Source organism: Phoenix dactylifera, chromosome 11 (genome assembly GCF_009389715.1).
Source record: "Phoenix dactylifera cultivar Barhee BC4 chromosome 11, palm_55x_up_171113_PBpolish2nd_filt_p, whole genome shotgun sequence".
NCBI lineage: Eukaryota > Viridiplantae > Streptophyta > Magnoliopsida > Arecales > Arecaceae > Phoenix > Phoenix dactylifera.
Window position 1 is genome coordinate 28,606,544 of NC_052402.1, and position 20,311 is coordinate 28,626,854.

At 41.5% G+C, this 20,311-nt stretch overlaps 1 long non-coding RNA gene and 1 other non-coding gene across 2 annotated transcripts; one reads left to right on the forward strand and one right to left on the reverse strand.

The window, feature by feature from the left end:
• The first annotated feature begins 9,294 nt into the window (after window positions 1–9,294).
• Window positions 9,295–9,400, forward strand: LOC120112681. Its single transcript, XR_005514253.1, has one exon. It is a non-coding gene; the product is annotated as a small nucleolar RNA R71 (small nucleolar RNA).
• A 7,678-nt stretch (window positions 9,401–17,078) lies between these two features.
• On the reverse strand, window positions 17,079–17,496 carry LOC120112606. The gene is made up of 2 exons (XR_005514182.1): window positions 17,403–17,496; window positions 17,079–17,319 (listed from the first exon to the last, which is right to left on the reverse strand). It is a non-coding gene; the product is annotated as an uncharacterized LOC120112606 (long non-coding RNA).
• Between the last annotated feature and the right edge of the window lie 2,815 nt (window positions 17,497–20,311).

A 20,311-nucleotide genomic window follows, 5' to 3' on the forward strand; every position in this document is an offset into this window, starting at 1 on the left:
TTATATGTTTTCATGAAAGATTACAACCAGGAGAGAGACAAGTTCAGAGTCTGTTTTGAGAAAAGAATTATTTACCTCTTACCATAATTTAAATTTATTTCAATGTTTATTCAATTTGATGGTAAAATATGTATTTATCAGTTTAAAAACATAATAAGTGCTATGGGAAGATAATTAAATTATAAATTATTAAGCACTTATCACACCCCCAAACCTATGTTTTGCTAGTCCTCGAGCAAAATAAAATTAGAAAAAAAAAACTCTAACTCACTTTCACAGGCATCGCGATTGCATTTACCATATGCAACAAGGCTTTAAACTCCTAGGTTACCCTAGTGGATGAGTTATAGTCTCGTGAGGGTTTCCAATGAAGATACCCACAAACTTCAATATCATTTATTGTTATGATTAATTTGTTGTTGTTTTTTTTTTATAATCGATTGATGAAAATCAAATTCCAAGTGCATACTAGCTAAGAATTTCAAAAACTCTTTTTTTTTAAAAATCTAATTTAAGATACATAAATGATAAGAATTTCAAAGCACACACGGTTTTATTTACTAAGTCAGCCCAAATTCTAGGTTAGTATGCAATCTTAGTTAAAGTCATTAAGTTTCCATTTAGGAAGTTGTAAGACTTATTTATACTGGAGTGCTCGGTGAAATCTGGACCGTACACAAGCTAAGAGTTCGGATCTCCAAAATATTGCTAATACTAGGAGTTTCTAAGGATTGGTCGAAAAGACCTGCTCACTAATTTAAAATCATCTTATCAGCAGGATTTCGAGAGTTGTGGATGTTTACTTTAGTACCTCACGGTCTTTATCTGTAATATTCCAGTTTACTCAAATTTTTACAACGATGGCTTTCACACTATTGTCTTCTTTTTTCTTTTTCTTTTTCTTTTTTTTAAGGTCAATACAGAACCTTTTTTTTTAATATCATAAATTGTGTACTTTTACTCTTGTGGTGATTTCTCTGTGTAACGAGCAATCAGTCGATAACTCTCACACCAGTTGGCATAAGGTGTCGGGCATCAAGACTCCCCTACGGACTTATGCTCAGAGTCTTCATCACAAGCCCACTTGACCTTTGACAATAGGTAGCCCTTTTCGATGTTCCTGACTAAATCCATTTTTATTGATATTTGTTTTTTTGGATTAGATAAGTATGATTCATCAGGATCCAAGGTTGCTACTATACTATCAACATAATGTCGAGCCTAGACCTTAGAAGTGTTGGCAGCGACCCGCACCGGAACCCACTCACACCGGTACAACCACCAACGTCGGACAAGCAAAGAGAGAAGCAAACGGATAAGCACTCTCTCGCTCCCTCGACACCGGACTCAAGGATCACCGCTTCGCTTCCGCTACGAAGGGCAAAAGATTACCCCGTGGTATCAATAGGGTAAAACACTTGAGCACCGCAGCGGATTATCAAACCAAAAGAAGAAGAAATAGGAAGAAAATAGCAAAGCAAACACAAAGATGTAACGAGGTTCGGCTACAAGTAGCCTACGTCCTCCACCGCTCCAAATCTCAATTAGGATGAACAGATTACAGAGATAGCACACACCAGAACGATCACAAGCGATCGATCTATAAGAGATTCACACAGAATTCCCTTTGCATAAGAAGTAGGATCCCAATCCTCTTCTTCTCTAGAACCCTAGCCGCACAAAACAAGAGTCTTTCTCGAAATATCCTTGAATATTTATCCTCCTAGGGCTCTCATGAGTCCTATATATAGTCTCAAGACCTTCAGATGATCATAGCCGTCGAAACGCCACCAAAAACACCAAAAAAAAATCGTCCGTACGATTTTTCGCGAGCCCGAGTCGACTCGGCTGTGGTTCGAGTCGACTCTGGCACGTCTGGACAAAACTGGCACGATCTCGAGTCGACTCGACGATGCTTCGAGTCGACTCGACGATGCTTCGAGTCGACTCGACGATGCTTCGAGTCGACTCGACTGTAGCTCGAGTCGACTCTGACAGTCGAGACAGAAACATGGTTTTCTCGGTCTTCTGGCCTTTCTCCTCCCGGGTCGACTCGACTGTTCCCGAGTCGACTCGACTGTAGCTCGAGTCGACTCCGACAGTCCGCCAGACAGAATTATGCAGAATTGATTCTCCTTCAATTCTCTTCATCACCAATGGTCTCCACATACCCCAACAATCTCCCACTTGGAGACCTTGGGTATATTCTCTTGTTACTTGGCTCTCCTCTGTGCTCCCACTGAAACTGAATCATCCTAGTGAGATAGGTACGATGCCTCCTCAACGTCTTCAAGCATGAAGACCAGCAGAAGCTGAACAACTCCTCAGCTTCTCCACCGTGACGACCTTCGTCAACATATCTGCAGGATTCTGACTTGTATGAATCTTCTCCAACTTGACGAGTCCCTGCTCGAGCAATGACCTCACAAAGTGGTACCGTATGTCAATATGCTTCGTCCTTGAATGGAAAGCTGAATTCTTTGCCAGATGAATTGCACTTTGACTATCTGAATATAACATGCAATCCTTCTGCTCCTTCCCAAACTCCTTCATCAAGCCCTGAAGCCATATTAGTTCCTTGCACGCCTCTATGGCTGCCACATACTCCGCCTCCGTAGTCGACAATGCAACAACTGGTTGCAACCTGGAAATCCAACTGACGGCTCCACTGCCCAGGGTGAACAAGTACCCTGTCGTGCTCCTCCTGCCGTCCAAGTCCCCTGCCATGTCTGAGTCCACAAAGCCCTGTAACCGGATCTCAGAACCTCCATAGCACATTGATATGTGCTCCGTGCCTCTCAGATACCTCAGTATCCATTTGACCGCACGCCAATGCTCCAAGCCTGGGCAGCTCATAAAGCGACTCACAATTCCCACTGCTTGAGCAATGTCAGGTCTCGTACAGACCAAAGCGTACATCAAGCTCCCCACCGCCGATGCATACGGGATTTTTGACATATTGAGCTCCTCCACCCACGTCTTCGGACTTTGTCCTTTTGAAAGCTTTAAGTGGGCACCTAGTGGTGTGCCAACAGGTTTGGCACCCTCCATGCAGAATCTCTTGAGTACTCGGCTGATGTACTCCGCCTGAGATAGTCTAAGGATATGTTTAGGCCTATCTCTGCTGATCCGCATCCCAAGGATCTGTTTCGCTGCTCCTAGATCCTTCATTGCAAATTTTCTTGACAGCTTCAGCTTCAATTTTGCAATCTCATGCATGCTAGCTCCTGCAACTAACATGTCATCAATATATAATAGCAAGATAATATAAGATGTACCGAAGTCCCGGAAGTAGCAACAGTGATCCTCCTGACATCTCCTGTATCCTATCTCAAGCATGTAACTATCGAACTTGAGATACCATTGCCTGGGCGCCTGTTTCAAACCATAGAGGCTTTTCTTCAATTTGCAAACCAAGTCACCCGTGCCAGCTGCAATGTATCCCTCCGGCTGCTGCATATATATCTCCTCATCGAGATCTCCGTGAAGAAAAGCTGTCTTCACATCAAGCTGCTCTAAGTGAAGATTCTCTACTGCCACCATGCTCAGCACCGCCCGAATAGAACTCATCTTGACTACAGGAGAAAAGATCTCCGTGAAGTCGATACCTGCTCTCTGCTGAAATCCTTTTACAACCAGCCTGGCCTTGTACCGTTTCTTCCCATTCTGCTCTTCCTTCAGCCTGTAAACCCATTTGTTTGACAGTGCTTTCTTCCCCTTGGGCAGATCCACCAAATCCCACGTTTGATTCTGCTCCAATGACTCCATCTCATCATCCATGGCCAACTCCCACTCCTTCCTGGTATCAACCTCCAATGCCTCCGTGAAGCATTCAGGTTCGCCATTATCTGTGAGCAGCAAATAACTAAGAGTCCCATCATACCTTTGAGGAGGCTTCCCATGAGTACTACGAGTGGACCTTCTTAGTTGTGGAGAGGGTGCCAATACTTCAGGTTCTTGCTCTGACTGAGTCTTCTGACCAGAATTTGTAGACTCCTCTTCAGGATCCACAAAACACGGCTCAACAGGTTTTGTTTCTGATTCAGTGCTCTGCTGCATTTTCTCATTAAATACCACATCATTACTACGAATGATCTTCCTGTGTTCGGGATCCCAAAAACGATACCCAAACTGTTGAGCTCCGTATCCAACGAAAATGCACTTCTTTGATTTGGCGTCTAATTTGCTTCTTTGATTGGAATCAACATGGACATAACTGGTACAACCGAATACTCGTAAGTGCGCCAAATCAATCTTCTTCGCTGTCCATGCTTCCTCAGGAATTCCAAATTCAAGTTTCTTTGATGGCCCTCTGTTGATCAAGTAGGCAGCAGTGTTAACTGCTTCTGCCCAAAACTGCTGTGGCAATCCAGCATGTATCCTCATACTCCTGGCACGCTCATTAATTGTTCTGTTCATCCTTTCAGCAACTCCATTTTGTTGTGGTGTCCCTGGAACTGTCCTCTGCCTGACGATCCCAGCTTCTGCACAGTAGTCCTCAAACTCTCTGCTACAATACTCACCACCGTTGTCTGATCTCAGGCATTTTAACCTTCTTCCTGTCTCGAGTTCTACCATTGCCTGCCATCTCCTGAAGACCCCAAATACCTCTGACTTGTGCTTCAAGAAGAACACCCAAAGCTTCCTGGTAGCATCATCAATAAAAGTAACATAGTACTGAGATCCACCAATGGAAGAAACCGGTGCAGGCCCCCACACATCCGTGTGCACGAGATCTAGCTTTTCTTGCTTCCGAGGTTTACCTTCTTTGTTGAATGAAACACGCTTCTGCTTTCCGAGAATACAATCCTCACAGAAGTCCATCTCAACACTCCTGAGACCCTGCAGCTTTCCCAACTGGTGCATCACCTCCAGTCCCTGATAACTCATGTGCCCAAGTCTGCAATGCCATAACTTGGCGTCCACATCTGCTGCAGCAACTCCAATAGAGTTTTCCGTGCCGTTGGCAATATAAAGTGTCCCAACCTTCTTGCCACTAGCCACCATCAACGAACCCCTGGATATCTTCCACTGATCAGCTGTGAAAATAGTCTTGTACCCCTGGCTCGCCAACTGTCCAACATAAATCAGATTCCTCTGCAGTTGAGGCACGTGCCGTACGTCCTCAAGCTCAAGTGAAGATCCAGAAATCAACTTCACTTCCGCGCTTCCCTTTCCTTGTATGGTGCAAGGCTCTCCATCCCCTAAGTAGACTTTGCCGAAGTCTCCCTTCTCATATCCTCCAAGAAGCTTCCGTTGGAATGTAGCATGGAAAGACGCGCCTGAGTCTATCATCCAAGACTCGTCACCGGTAGATAAAGATAGAACGAGGGCATCCATGTCACCGTTTTCAGCAAGATTTGCCAGATCCTTGCTGACTCCTTCGGTGTGGTCGCCTTGCTTCCCTTTAGGAGATTTGCAGTCCCTCCTAAAGTGCCCCATCTTCCCGCAGTTCCAGCACTTCGCTCCCTTGTTCTGAGGTGCTCGAGACCTGCTGGATCTCGACTTCGAGTCGCTTCAAAATCGACCATCCTTCTTTTGTCTTCCCCGGTTAGAGATGTTTAGTGCACTTTCAGACGACTCCGTAGCTCCAGAAGATTTCCTTCTTGCTTCTTCACTCAGAAGCACTTCCACAACGTCATCAAAGATCAACTTCCCCGTCGCCGAAGAGTTGCTCACTGCCATCACCAGGCCCTCCCAGCTATCAGGCAGTCCGGAGAGGATTAGCAATGCCCGAATCTCATCGTCAAAACTAATCTCCACTGACTCCAACTGGGCCGTGAGTCCGTTGAACTCGTTGAAGTATTCTGCTACGCTGCCGCCATTTTTCATACGAAGATTAAACAACCTCTTCATGAGAAATACCTTGTTTGATGCTGAGGGTTTCTCGTACATCCGCGACAATGTTGCCATCAACTCCATCGTCGTCTTCTCGTTTTTGATGTTGAATGCCACTTGGGATGCAAGTGACAATCTAATGGTGCCGAGCGTCTTCCGATCGAGGACCTCCCAGTCTTCATCGGACATCTTCTCTGGTTTCTTCGCTCTACCTCCAAGAGGTAAATAGAGATCCTTCTGGTAAAGATAATCCTCTATTTGCATCTTCCAAAATCCGAAGTTCGTGCCATTGAACTTCTCAATTCGCAACTTCTCTTCATCCGCCATTGCAGAATACCAATAGCTCTGATACCAGTTGTTGGCAGCGACCCGCACCGGAACCCACTCACACCGGTACAACCACCAACGTCGGACAAGCAAAGAGAGAAGCAAACGGATAAGCACTCTCTCGCTCCCTCGACACCGGACTCAAGGATCACCGCTTCGCTTCCGCTACGAAGGGCAAAAGATTACCCCGTGGTATCAATAGGGTAAAACACTTGAGCACCGCAGCGGATTATCAAACCAAAAGAAGAAGAAATAGGAAGAAAATAGCAAAGCAAACACAAAGATGTAACGAGGTTCGGCTACAAGTAGCCTACGTCCTCCACCGCTCCAAATCTCAATTAGGATGAACAGATTACAGAGATAGCACACACCAGAACGATCACAAGCGATCGATCTACAAGAGATTCACACAGAATTTCCTTTGCACAAGAAGTAGGATCCCAATCCTCTTCTTCTCTAGAACCCTAGCCGCACAAAACAAGAGTCTCTCTCGAAATATCCTTGAATATCTATCCTCCTAGGGCTCTCATGAGTCCTATATATAGTCTCAAGACCTTCAGATGATCATAGCCGTCGAAACGCCACCAAAAACACCAAAAGAAAATCGTCCGTACGATTTTTCGCGAGCCCGAGTCGACTCGGCTGTGGTTCGAGTCGACTCTGGCACGTCTGGATAAAACTGGCACGATCTAGAGTCGACTCGACTGTAGCTCGAGTCGACTCGACGATGCTTCGAGTCGACTCGACTGTAGCTCGAGTCGACTCTGACAGTCGAGACAGAAACATGGTTTTCTCGGTCTTCTGGCCTTTCTCCTCTCGGGTCGACTCGACTGTTCCCCAGTCGACTCGACTGTTCCCGAGTCGACTCGACTGTAGCTCAAGTCGACTCCGACAGTCCGCCAGACAGAATTATGCAGAATTGATTCTCCTTCAATTCTCTTCATCACCAATGGTCTCCACATACCCCAACAAGAAGGGTCGGCCAGTGTGTAGTGAAATTCCAAAGTGTTAATTAGCTTACAACTCCCTAAGAGAGACTTAATAAAAAGAACTTAAATTTGTATTACTTCCGACTAGTCATTGGGCTTTTTAGATTTTATATACCTTGTGTGTTTATCATTCTCACATAAATGTATAGAAATTAGGTTTTTAAAAACAAAAACTTTTTTTTAATTTATTATTATTATTATTATTTTAAATGAAAATGAACGCATTTTTTTCTATTTTTTTTTGAATGAAAATCAAGATGAATACCCCCAAACCTAAACCTAACATTGTCCTCAATGTTAAAAAAAATCTAAGAGAATTGGGTTGCCTTCCAACAAGCGCTAAGTTTACTGTCTTCAGCCAGACACAGTAAGGTAGTTTTTTGCATCTCCTTCTATGAGTTCATCTATTTTGTCTATCATAAAACACTCAACTTTCCTCGCGGGTTGGTCGTCCGCATTGAACACATTTAATTTTACCTTCATGTTCCCGAATGATATGTTCATTACCCCTGTTCTACAATTGATGCATGCATTAGCTGTTGCTAAAAAGGGCCGCCCAAGGATCACGGGGATTTGTTTCTTAGGATTAGGTTCATGTTCGATATCAAGGATACTGAAATCTACTGAAAAATAGAATTTGTCTACCTTGACAAGAACATCTTCAATTATCCCACATGGTATTTTTACAGATCGATCAGCCAATTGAAGGGATACCGAGATTGGTTTTAACTCACCTAACTCAAGTTTCTCATAAACTGAATAAGGTAAAAGGTTGACACTTGCCCCCTAGATCTAAGAGTGCTCGATCAATGAAATTATTTCCTAAGACACAGGAGATGGTGGGAGCACCAGGATCTTTGAATTTGGAGGGGTGTTGTGTTGAAGAATAGAACTCACTTGCTCAGTTAGGAAGACCTTTTTAGGCACATGTGTCCTAGATTTTTGCTTTTGTGTACAAAGGTTTTTGAGAAATTTGGCATAGGAGGAAACTTGTCTAATAGCATCAAGAAGCGGAAGGTTGATTTTCACTTGTTTGAAAACCTCCATCATTTCCTCTAGTAAAGTTCCCTTTTTGCCAAAGGGAGAGGGTGAATTAAGAGCTTCAGGAAATGGGGCCTTTGGGATATGAGTTTTGGCAGAAGGTGGACTAGCTGAAGAAGAAGAAGAAGGTTTTAGATTTTCATTTGACACATTTCTATCCTCTTCTTCACCTTCCTTATTGTTGTCCTCTCTAATCTTATTGTCTACTACACGTCCACTCCTTAGGATAGTCAAAGCATTGGCTTGTTCATGATGAATTGCATTTAATTGATTTTCTTGAGCCATGTATTATCCCCTAGGATTACTTAGTGGTTGGCTTGGAAGCTTTCCTTCCTCTCGCTTGTTCAGTGCATTAGCTAGTTGCCCCATTTGGGATTCTAGCTTGGCGATGGATTGCGTATGAGAGTGCACCAATTGTGTAATAGTTTCCAAATCTTGAAGGGCGTTCAACACTTTCTCCTCAAAGGCTGTGTTTCTTTGGGGTGGAGGAGGAGTGTGTTGAAATTGAGTCGAGGGACGGTAGGGATGAATATTTTGTGGGGTTTGAAAATTCTGAGGATTTTGAAAATTTTGGAAATAGGGTTGGTCTGTATTCGAAGCTTGCTGCTTCCAAGAAAAGTTTGGATGATTTCGACATCCCGGGTTATATGTATTGGAAAATGGGTCATTACCCGGTCTAGGCTGTGTTTGAGCAGCATTGATGTGTTCTTACACGAGTTCGAGGAATTGGGGCGCTGAAGGGCACTCATGAATAGGATGGGATGGGCTAGAACAGATAGTACACACTTGTGCTTGGGAAGAGTTCATGTAATACCCATCTATCATCAGTTGGTCAATCTTATGGGATAATGCATCTACCTTGCTAGACAGGTCCATAGAATGACTTATTTCACAAATGGTCCCTTTTCTTTGAGAACTCAGGGATGCTTGACGAGAACAAGAAGCATGATGGAGGAAGTTTTCGTTTAGATTTTTAAATAATTGCCATGCTTCATGCTCATTTTGAAGTATGAATGTCCCCCCGCATGCGGCATCAATCATCTGACGATTTCGTTCAGTCAATCCGTCATAGAAACATTGCACTAGCTGCCATTTAGGTATTTGATGATGTGGACATTTATGGATTAGGTCCGGAAATCTCTCCCAAGTTTCATGAAATTCTTCTCCCTCGGTTTGGGAGAAGCTTGTAATGGCACGTCTAAACTGGTTCGTTCTTCCTATGGGAAAGTATTTTTTAAAAAATTTAGATAATTGGGAATTGGGAAGACTTAAAGAAGAGAAAAATGAAAAGACTTATTTCTGGTTTGAAAAACCTCTTGTAACTTTTCTTTTCGATTATAAACGATGGAATTGTCCATTGCGATATATAAAAAATGATCGGTTTGAAAATGCTGTACGAAATGAAATGTCACAATATTTTTTTTATACATGTCCAAGTAATGGGAAAAAAAAAATATCTTTTACATATCCACCTAGTTTATCGACTTTTTCGGAAATGATAGAACGAAAAATGTCTTTGTACACGACAAAAAAATTATCCCATGAAGACCTGTATAATTATTGGGTTTATACCAATGAACAAAAAAAATAATAAAAATATTGATACATAAAAAAAATATAAAAATAAATAAGACGAGATTCGTCCCCCCCCCATATATCTGATACCTTCACCTATAAGGGAACTTGTAAGGCCAACTCCATTTGTAATTCCATCAATTATATGTCTATCAAAAAACTGAGTTAGCTCGGTTAATCTTCTTATACCCATGACTAAAACCCTAGTATAAAAAATATCTATGTAACCACGATTATATGACCAATTGTATATAACACTTTTTATTTGGTCCAAGATAATTCTCTTAGGGCTCCCTTTTACAAATGAATTGATTAAGTCCAAATTCTGGAAAAATGAATAAACAGACCCATATAAAATATATGCTATGAATAATCCGAAAATAGCTATACTTACTGAAAAAATGGAATTTGTAAAAAATTCATACCAATTCACAGAATAATTCGAATTTGGATGTAAAAGATTTGGGGATGGGGTTAACCATTTCGATAATATATCAAAATCCATTACTTCTTGATCAAAAGAAATTCCTATTGATCCAACGAACAAAGTAAATAGTACCAATACAAGCAGAGGAAATAGCATAGTATTGTCTGATTCATGAGGATACGTGGAAGTATATTTATTTCCAAAGTAAGTACTAAAGTATCGTATCTTATCATTATCAATAATTTTATATGTATCTTTTGAAAAAAAGTAAACCTTATTATTCATTGTTGATAAAAGTAAATTTTTATTGAATGTTTTTGGTGCTTCTTTTCCCCATAGAGATATTGAATAGAACAAATTATTTTTAAGCGTAATGATCATACGTCTGTAATGCATTGTATGTCCCATAATAGGTCCCATTCTTCTACCCTTTCCCGGGAGTCGATGACTATTCATAGCTATTACCTTGACACCAAAGAAGAGTTCGACCCAATGCTTTATTTCTGTCCTAGTTGATCCTGATTCGACATTAGAAGTATATTGATTGTTCCCCAATAACCGAATACTTTTTTCTGTAAATACTGCATATTTGATTCCATCCATAAATCCATTTTCTTCCCTATGAGTTCCAGTATCGATAAGAATTCTAGTTCTTAGCTGACAACGCAACGCGTTAGCGAAGCGTCATTCTCATAGCGAGGCGCTTCGAGTTAGCGAAGCGCTGTAGTAGCGCCGAAGCCTATGTTGTTGCATTTGATCCAAGAACGAATCAAATTGGCTTCTAAAAAATTCAGCCATTGCTTGGCTCTATCTTTAAGGGAGAAGGGGAATAGTCTAAGTTTCAGAGCATCATCAATGAAGTTCTTGAATCTTGACAGTGGTGCAAATCTCAAAGAATTCATCTAGGTGTTTATATGGTTCTTCGTTGGTGAGCCCGTAAAAAGATGGGAGTATTTGGATCATACTAGACTTTATTTCGTATTGTACAGCTGCTACCTCAGGTAATCGAATGCAAGATGGGGAAGTGTAAATGGTGGGAGTAAAGTACTCCCTCAGGAGTTTGGGTTGTTCTTCAGCCATCTCAGAAGGTGGGGATGATTCTAATGTTCTGATCTCAGCTCGAATATTCCTAAGGGTCCGTTCTATTTCAGGGTCAAAGGGTAATAGGTCACGTACTCTAGAACGACTCGCTTGCATACACTAGTACTTGATCAGTCAAGCATGCAATAAAAGAAAAACATATCAATCCTTGTATTTGTCCTAAAATCACTAGACAGCTCCTAATTGGTTTAAAGAGGGCACCTAAGCCTCCAATTCGGTCTAATGAACCGAGTTAACCAGGTAAGCTCCCAGGTAAGTGGAGGGGTCACGATGCGTTCGCGAAGGTCCCACTTAAAACCCACTTGCCTCGAATAGATGAACTGTCTTCCTTATAGAGACAAAGCTTGCCTAGACATCAACTAAGCCACAGAGCGAAATTGGTGCAACTTTCGGTGATCTTCGTCCTATTGAGCTCGAATGTCTCTAGGAGCCAACATCTAATTGATTTTAATTAAAGTGACACTATGTGCGATTGAGTTCACCTAAGTTGGGCAAGAATCCGGTGATGAAATCCGGCTCTTATCTTGTTGGGGTGATTGCCCTTACTATGTACGGATTAATTTGTGTATGTGTATCAAGCATGCATTCACACTTTTGCTGAAATTAAAATCAAACAATCACCACAAAATTTCAAGCTAATAATTAATTTAAATAAGAAAGGTTTAGAGGTTACCAAAGAAAATTTTTCCAGCAATTTAAATTTTTTTAGGCAAACCTTTACAGCATTCCTTTTCCAGCTATTCTCCTTTTGATCATCTCAGATTTTTCCTTCGATTCCTGATCAAATAAGACCAAAAGAAAAACTGGAAAAAAATTAGTAGAAGAGAAAAAGGAGATAAGAAAAGTAACAATAATAGAAAATAATTTTTTTATTTTATTTTAGATATATATATGTTTTTTTCTGAAAGTTTTTTTTTAATTAATTTTTTTTAATGATAGGAAAAATAACTATGCTAGCAATCCTTGGCAACGGCGCCAAAAATTGATCGGTTATTTCAATTTCAAAAATAAACCACGCAATAGCACGTATCCTGTAGGATAGTGATTACGGGTGTCGGTCCACAGGGATTGGATACAAGTTTTTTTTTCTAATTAAATCATTACTTCAAAGGGGATAAGCTAGAGTAAATGATAAAAACTAAGAATTAATATGGGTGTAGTAGTATGAATTATCTATGGAGAGAGGTGTTTAGGGCTAGAATCCACCGATAGATTTATATTCATGACGCTTTCAATGATTGAGTTGTATTTAAGACTTGATTGCTTCCGACTACAAGCCAAAGCAATCTATAAAAGAAAATTATAACTAATTCCCAGCATGAATCATCTAAGTCTAGCACAAACCATCTATTCTAATGATAAGCATGACCTGTCTAACCTAGCATGATGCATCTGATCATTAAATCATTAAACATGAAATCGATGTCACGTGAATATCTCCTCCAAATCACAGGTGTTGGATTTGATGAAATAGATCAATTTATGTAAAATATTTCATGCAAGATAAATGATTCACATAAATTGGATAAATCGTAAGATCAATTGATAAATTCTTCATCATGCAACAATCTTACAATACAAACTCAAATCAATAAAAATGAAACGAATACTCCTCTATGGCTTCATCAAACCCCTAAACCGAGGTTTAGCTGCTCATGATGCTCGGTGACTTTGATCGGCTTGCTAAGATACTCCACGCCATTCGTCTCAAGTCCTTCCTTCTTTTTTTTTCCTTTCTTTTACTAACTCATCCACTCACAGCATCCCTCTTTTTTTATTCTCCCTTCTCGGCACCATAACAGAGCATGCTCTGTTCTCGAACCGAGCTCTCCCCCTTTTCCTCTCTTCTCCGTCTTCCTCTTGTAGATCGCTGAAGACCAGCGATGGATCCCGAGAGAGGAGGAGGGCGTGATGCTGGGAATGATCTCGTGGAGGCTTGATTCCTGCTGCACGCGAGGGTGTGATGCTGGGAGAATGGCTGGATCTCGGGCGAAGATGGGGATGGAGCTCGAAACGGGTGCCGATCCGAAAGGAGCTGGGTTACCGGCTCGTTGAATTCAGTCGACTGGGATCACGGTGAAGGCTGAATCACAGGGATTGGAGCTAGAAATCGATGGGATCTCTTCTTGGAACGAATCCGGGTGAAGCTTGGGATGGTTGGAATGCTTGGAGGAAATGGCTGATTTTCGACTGCTGGGAGGTGGAACGGGCGGCGGATGGGATGTGGTTGATGCTGCTGGCACGGAGTTGATGCGGTGGTGCTGGATCTCGGCTGAACCGCGTGGGACTCGTGGCTGGAACGGGCAGGGGGTGCTCTGTGAGGCGGGATCACGGGAAGTATAGATAGCGGGAGGAAGGAGATAAACAGTGAAACAGTTTTTTTTTAATTATTATATTATTTCTTTTTTTTTGTAACACTGTTCATATGAACAGTGTTTTTACGGGACACTGTTCATATGAACAGTGAATCCAGTAATTCTTCCCAAAATTATTTTTATTTATTTTATTATATTCATTATTTTTTTTGTTTTAAATTTATAAATTTTATATGAAGGCAGGTAAGGAATTGGTTGGAAATTGACTTTGGGTTTGAGGTGGGTCATGATCGTTAATTTGCTTGAACTTACTCTCGAGCCCAATATTGTTTAAATTTAATTCTTGCTAAACAGCTTCAGACCGGACTCAACAAGGCTAAAAGCAGGACCGTGACTTAATAAAAAGGGTTAATCAAACCTTTTTCCTCATATAAGAATAATTATCTAATCATGACCAAAACCTATTTAATCATAGCCTTAGCTTGATTATAACTCCATCAGGTTACTAAACCAGGTCAACACAATCTCCTCCTTATATGTTTTCATGAAAGATTACAACTAGGAGAGAGACAAGTTCAGAGTCTATTTTGAGAAAAGAATTATTTACCTCTCACCATAATTTAAATTTATTTCAATGTTTATTCAATTTAATGGTAAAATATGTATTTATCAGTTTAAAAACATTAATAAGTGCTATGGAAAGATAACTAAATTATAAATTATTAAGCACTTATCAAGATCCCTATTTTTTAGGAATTTCCACACGCCATGATCAAGTGATAGCGTGGGGCTCCTAGGCTATAAAAGGACTGAGGATGATAGTGTTATTTTGATGATAAACAAGTAATTATCTAGAGCATGCTATAAGTTAAATTGATACTTCATTTATAAGTTCATTACTCTCAGTACATTTGTTTAATTGAAAATATATATATGGTCTTGTTCATTTGGATGAATCTAACCTTAAGAATGCAGCAAAGTGTGGATTGAGTCGACCCATAGGTTGATTGGGTCGACCCCGGCACATCTGGGAATCATCTGGCACACTCCTGCAAAAACAGCACAAATGAACAGTGAGTTGGGTCGACCCAAGGTAAGCATGAGTCAACCCAACCTCCAAAGAACCTCAAAACACAAAGGAAGAATGCTCTCTGGATTCACTGAGAGGGTCGACCCACACAGTGGTTGAGTCGACCCAAGCTTGAGTCGACCCAAACTCTGAGAGGGTCGACCCAAAGGGCAAGACAGAAAGACAGATAGAAAACGGTTCTCTGGAATTACTGAGAGGGTCGACCCAAGAAGAATTTGAGTCGACCCAAGTGAACTTTGAGTCGACCCAAAGAATGGTTGGGTCGACCCATGGGAAGAAAGGCTGAAATTGAGGTTTCTGTGGTTACTGAGAGGGTCGACCCAAGAAATGGTTGAGTCGACCCAAGGCAAAGTTGGGTCGACCCAAGGACAGGTTGAGCCGACCCAAACACGGGCTGAACAGTAACGGCTAGTTCTGCAGATGTACTTTCTGTCCTTCCCAAGGTATGTAACGGCTAGTTTTTTCAAATCTGACGAATGGGGCTTGTCCAAGGAAGGTTGAAAACTATTTAAAGGGGCACTATTCATCAGAGGAAACAACTTTTGAGTGGGATATCAAAGAAAACACAAGAAAACAAAAGAGCCCTAATCTCCTTCATCAAGAGCTTCATTCAAGAATCAAAGAAAGGGATTGAGCACATTCAAAGAGGCATCAAGAGCTCCTTCCCCCCTTGAAGAGTGAAGCTTCCTTGACAAAGAAGAGCAAAGCGACTTCAAAGCGATAATTTCTTTCTAACTCTTCTTTGTAGTTCATATTGTTTTATATGCTCATTTAGGAGTTTGAATCTTTTCTTTTTATTTGTTAAACACTTTGTAAAGGTTCGTTGGTGAGCCCGCAAAACCAACAAGGTTTTTGGTGAACCCGGAAAACCAAAGTTGTATAGGTTCGTTGGTGAGCCCGCAAAACCAACAAGGTTTTTGGTAAACCCGGAAAACCAAAGTTGTATAGGTTCGTTGGTGAGCCCGCAAAACCAACAAGGTTTTTGGTGAACCCGGAAAACCAAAGTTGTATAGGTTCGTTGGTGAGCCCGTAAAACCAACAAGGTTTTTGGATTGTGAGCCCGAAAAACAATCCAACTGTAATCCGTGAGATTATAGTGAATTCCCAAGGGTACGCTTGGGGAGTGGACGTAGGTGCTAAGGAGAGCACCGAACCACTATATATTGGTGTGTTTGCATTGTGTTTGTGCTTTCATTTTCTCTTGCTTTATCTTCTATTCTTGTATTAGCTTAACTCACTCAAATAACCTAAGAAAGCATCCATCGCACTTAATTACGAAAGTTTTTAAAAGCACTAAAATTTAGAAGAAACCAATTCACCCCCCCCCCTCTTGGATTGTCACCTTGGGCAACAAGGACCTCCACGCATAGGGTTTTAGATGCAGAATTTTTAGGGAGTTCTAGGGTTCTGAAAAATTCTGCAGACGGCTGCCATCTCTTCTCCTCCTCCTCCTCCTCCTCCATCATCTTCTTCTTCTTCAGCAAACAATCAAAGAGTTGATTGCCATGAGAAAGAAAAGTTTAGCCATTGTAGCACCTGCTCGCGAGTTAGCACTCTCACGGACGTCGATCTTCCTGGAGCTTCGCGTGGACGATCCATAGAGGCCGGACGTATGTGCGGCTACAGAGCGTGATCAAGGAGTCATCGAAGACTTTCAATAAATCAGGTATGAGATTTGATCTCATCAGATATTAAGATTAGATCTTAACTTGATTGCAGAAATTTCATGTTGCTGAAATTTCAGAATTGTATGTTAAACATATAATTATAGTTTCATGTTTTACATAAATATTTAAATCCTGGTTTTATTTTTATGGTAGAGATTAGATCTCAAGCATGCATGAAAATTAAACAATTTAATTTTTAATTGCTTCCACTGATTTCTAAAAAATTTTAAAATCATGCATGCTACCCTACAAGGGTTTCTTTCAGAGTCAACTCATCATAAACTATGGGTTGACTTATAAGGTAGCTCATAATAAAATTTTCTATTCTTATATGTGAGTAGGCCTGTTAACGAGCCGAGCAGAGCCCGAGCCTAGGAGGTTCGGGCTCGGCTCATTTCATAGAATCTCGGGCTCAAGCTTGGGCTTGGTACCAAGCTCTGTATTGGGCTCGAGCTCGGGCTTACTTGGCAAAGCAAAGGCTCGGTCTTGAGCTCGTAAAGCTCGTTTCAATAACGAGCTCAAGCCGGAGCTTGGGTTTGAGCTTGATAAAAGGCAAAGAAAACTTGATCGATCATTTGGATCGACTCACTCTAACAGAAGCTTCACAAATTGCCTTCTCCAGTGTTGGGGTCGACTCCAATGTTCTGAAACTTGCTAAATTCACTATTTGGCATCTAAAACACTTTCAACCCACAAAAAATGTTGAAGTTATGCTTAGAAAAGGAAAAATGATCAAGTTATGTATTAACCACATCCAAGCACAAAGGCAATGACAATCAAAAAGAAGTTAAATGGTCTAAGTGAAACCCCAACAAACTAAAAAATATCTCATACAAATCAAGTTCTACAAAAGAGTTCAAGAAACACAATAAACATAATAAATCTCAAATTCTCAAGTAGTCTAGTTTAGACCAGTCTCTGTGTTCCATTGCATAAACTCTTCATCAACCTGTAATTAAACAAGAAACCAGAAATTATAAATTAAAAAACTAACTACTAAAAGATATATTAAATACTATAAATGATACTTACATTTGATGACTGCTCCAATCCAAGCTTATGATGCAACCAATCTCTAGTACAAATCAAAGTTTGTACAGTCTCAGGTTTCAAAGAGCTACGATATTGATCGAGCACTCTACCTCTAGCACTAAATGCAACCTCTGAAGCAACAATAGTAATAGGAATGGCTAGTATTATTGGGAACCCTAGTGGTCGCATGCATATATTTTTAAAAATTTTACAGCGGAAGCATGAATTAAACTATTTAATTCCTATGCATGCTAGAGATCATATCTCTACAATAAAAATAGATTCAGAACTTTAAACATTTATCCTAAACAAGTATGCATATTCTATGTCTAACATGTAATCATGCAGAATTTTAGCAACCTAATTGATTTTTAATCCTAAATTCTAATGAGATCAGATCTCATACCTTTTTGCTTTGAGAACTTTGATGATGCCTTGATCACCTTCTGTAGCCGCACATATATCCGGCCTCTACGGATAGTCCACGCGAAGCTCTAGGATGATCCACAACTGCAGGAGTGTTAGCTCGCGTAGAGGTGCTGCAATGGCTGAATTTTTCCCCCTCGAAGTTCTCAACTTTTGATTCTACTTCAAGAGAATAAAGGATGGAGATGAAGGAGAAGAAGGGGGAGAGAGGGCAGCTGGCTCTCAAAAATTTTTCAGAATTTAGAACCCTCTCTAAAGACCACATCATTCAAACCCTAGGCGTGGGGGTCTTTTTATAGCCAAAAGACCCCCCACGCCTCACACCTATTTTAGCCAACGAATTTGGCTGATAAATTTTCCAAAAAATTCTGGTGAACCAATAGCTAAGATATGAACAAATTCTCTTTTAATTTTGTGCCATGAATGATAAGTGCTAAATAATGCATAAATTAATATCTTATTCATGGCACTTATCATTATTTTAATTCACATATTTTAAATGTAAACATAAAAAATGTGTTTCCCTTCATCATTGCATTTTAATAAATTATTTGGTAATTTGAGTTTGATTTAATTATTTTGGGTCGAATTCAACGTATGCAGGTCGGGTCAAACCCATCATCTGACTCATAACCATGAAGTCTGATCACGCTAGAGCACATGTGGCAGCTATCCCGAATGACACATGCTAAAGTACATGGGATTTCAAAACATCTCAGCCACATCCAGCCAACGGCGATTATCCCCAAACTTCCGGATCATATATCCCAACGTCCCATGCTCATCTCGAGTGTTCTTCCTCACATCCCGCTCAGACTAACTCCACGGACAAGCCTCCCCTGCTTCCTTCCCGCAACTAATGCTCCACATCATAGCCGTAACCTCCTTCCAAACCAAATCCGGAGGCTGTCCCAGCCTCCCTCCGGATCATGTTCGTTACCAAGCTTCATCCCATTCATATCCGCATCCCCTGCATCCCAGATCCCATCGAATCAAGCCAACCTCCTTCGGATTCCTTCCATGTCCACGAACAAAGCCATCTCTTCCCCTGTTTCGGAACCAATCCCAGCCGAATCCAACTTCTCCACGTCGTTCCCGAGCTTATCCTCCCAAAATCAAGTCCTCTGTTTCTCCTCATCCTCTTCTCCGAATAACATCCAAGATTTATCCCAGTTCCTCTGTTCCGGATCAACCTCATCCGCAAGCCATTCCGCAATTCTACCAGGCATCCGTTCCATGTTATCGTCCGTGATCCACCTTCATCCCAATCCGGATTTCTTCCCAGCCATTCACACATCATCCCACACGCCCATTGTTCTCCCACGAACCAAGCCATATCCAAGTTCATCTCAACCGCAAGCTATCCCAACTCTCAGCCGAGTCCCCAAGCTTCATCTTTTGGATCATCTCCCAGATTAGATCACCTTTCTGATTCGTTCCAACTGTGTCATCCTTCCCAATCTTATCCTCCTAGCATCCCATGCTCTCCACGTTCCTTCACAACCTCCGGATGAGAACCAGCTTATCAACAACCGCAAATCAAATTCGTTCCTTCATCTCCCAGCCATGAACATCATCCGAATTGCATTATCCCCTATTTCGGAAACATAACAGAGATCATCCTCTCATTCCATGGATCGAGTCTCAACATCCGGATTAACTTCAGCAATCTCCCCAGCGTTCGCGGAACAACATTCGAGCTTCATGGATCATCTTCCCAGATTTCCTCCAACCGTGATCTTTTCTTCTCCCGTTCGGATCAAGCAACCAGTTCTTCTCCCCTGCTCCACGTCCGTAGCTAACTTTATGAGATCTTCTGCATCTAAAGATCCCCTGTTCCCAGCAAAATCTAGCCCAGTATCTTCCAAGATCTTGCAGTTCATTCCATTCGTGATACATTCCCATCCCACCATTCACAAGGATAAACATCAGTTAGCAGCCATCTGTGATGAAGCTTCCCACGCTTTCGCATCTTCCACGCATTCCTCCCAGCTCTACTTCAACCGTACCGCGCTTCACGTCCGTGAATCACAGGCCGCAGCAGCCGTGGAGCAACCTCCTGTGGATCAACATCTTCAGCCGTCCAACCTTCCTTTCGCGTCTCACCCGCATCCGCAAAACAGAGCTGTTTTCTCTGCCTTATCTTCTCACTCGGAAGATCTTATCCAGGGAGGAAAATAGAGGAGCTGGTGAAGCTATAAAAGGAGGAGACTTCCCTTCTTCAGAATCATCTCCTCAGAGGCCAAGTTCCCCACCGGGAGAAGAAGAAGCTTGGCTCTTCTCAAGGAGTTCCCACAAGAATAAAAGGAGAGAGAGAAGACTTTGGGGCATTTCGGAAATAACTTCCCATATAAAAAATAATGAAGTGCTGAGAGGGAGTTTTCGATGGGAGTCGCCGGAGGAAGAAAGAAAGAAGAGCTGGTCGCGATGGAAGCCTTCTCTACCACTGCTGTTGTCGCCCACGACTCCATGGAAGGCTGATC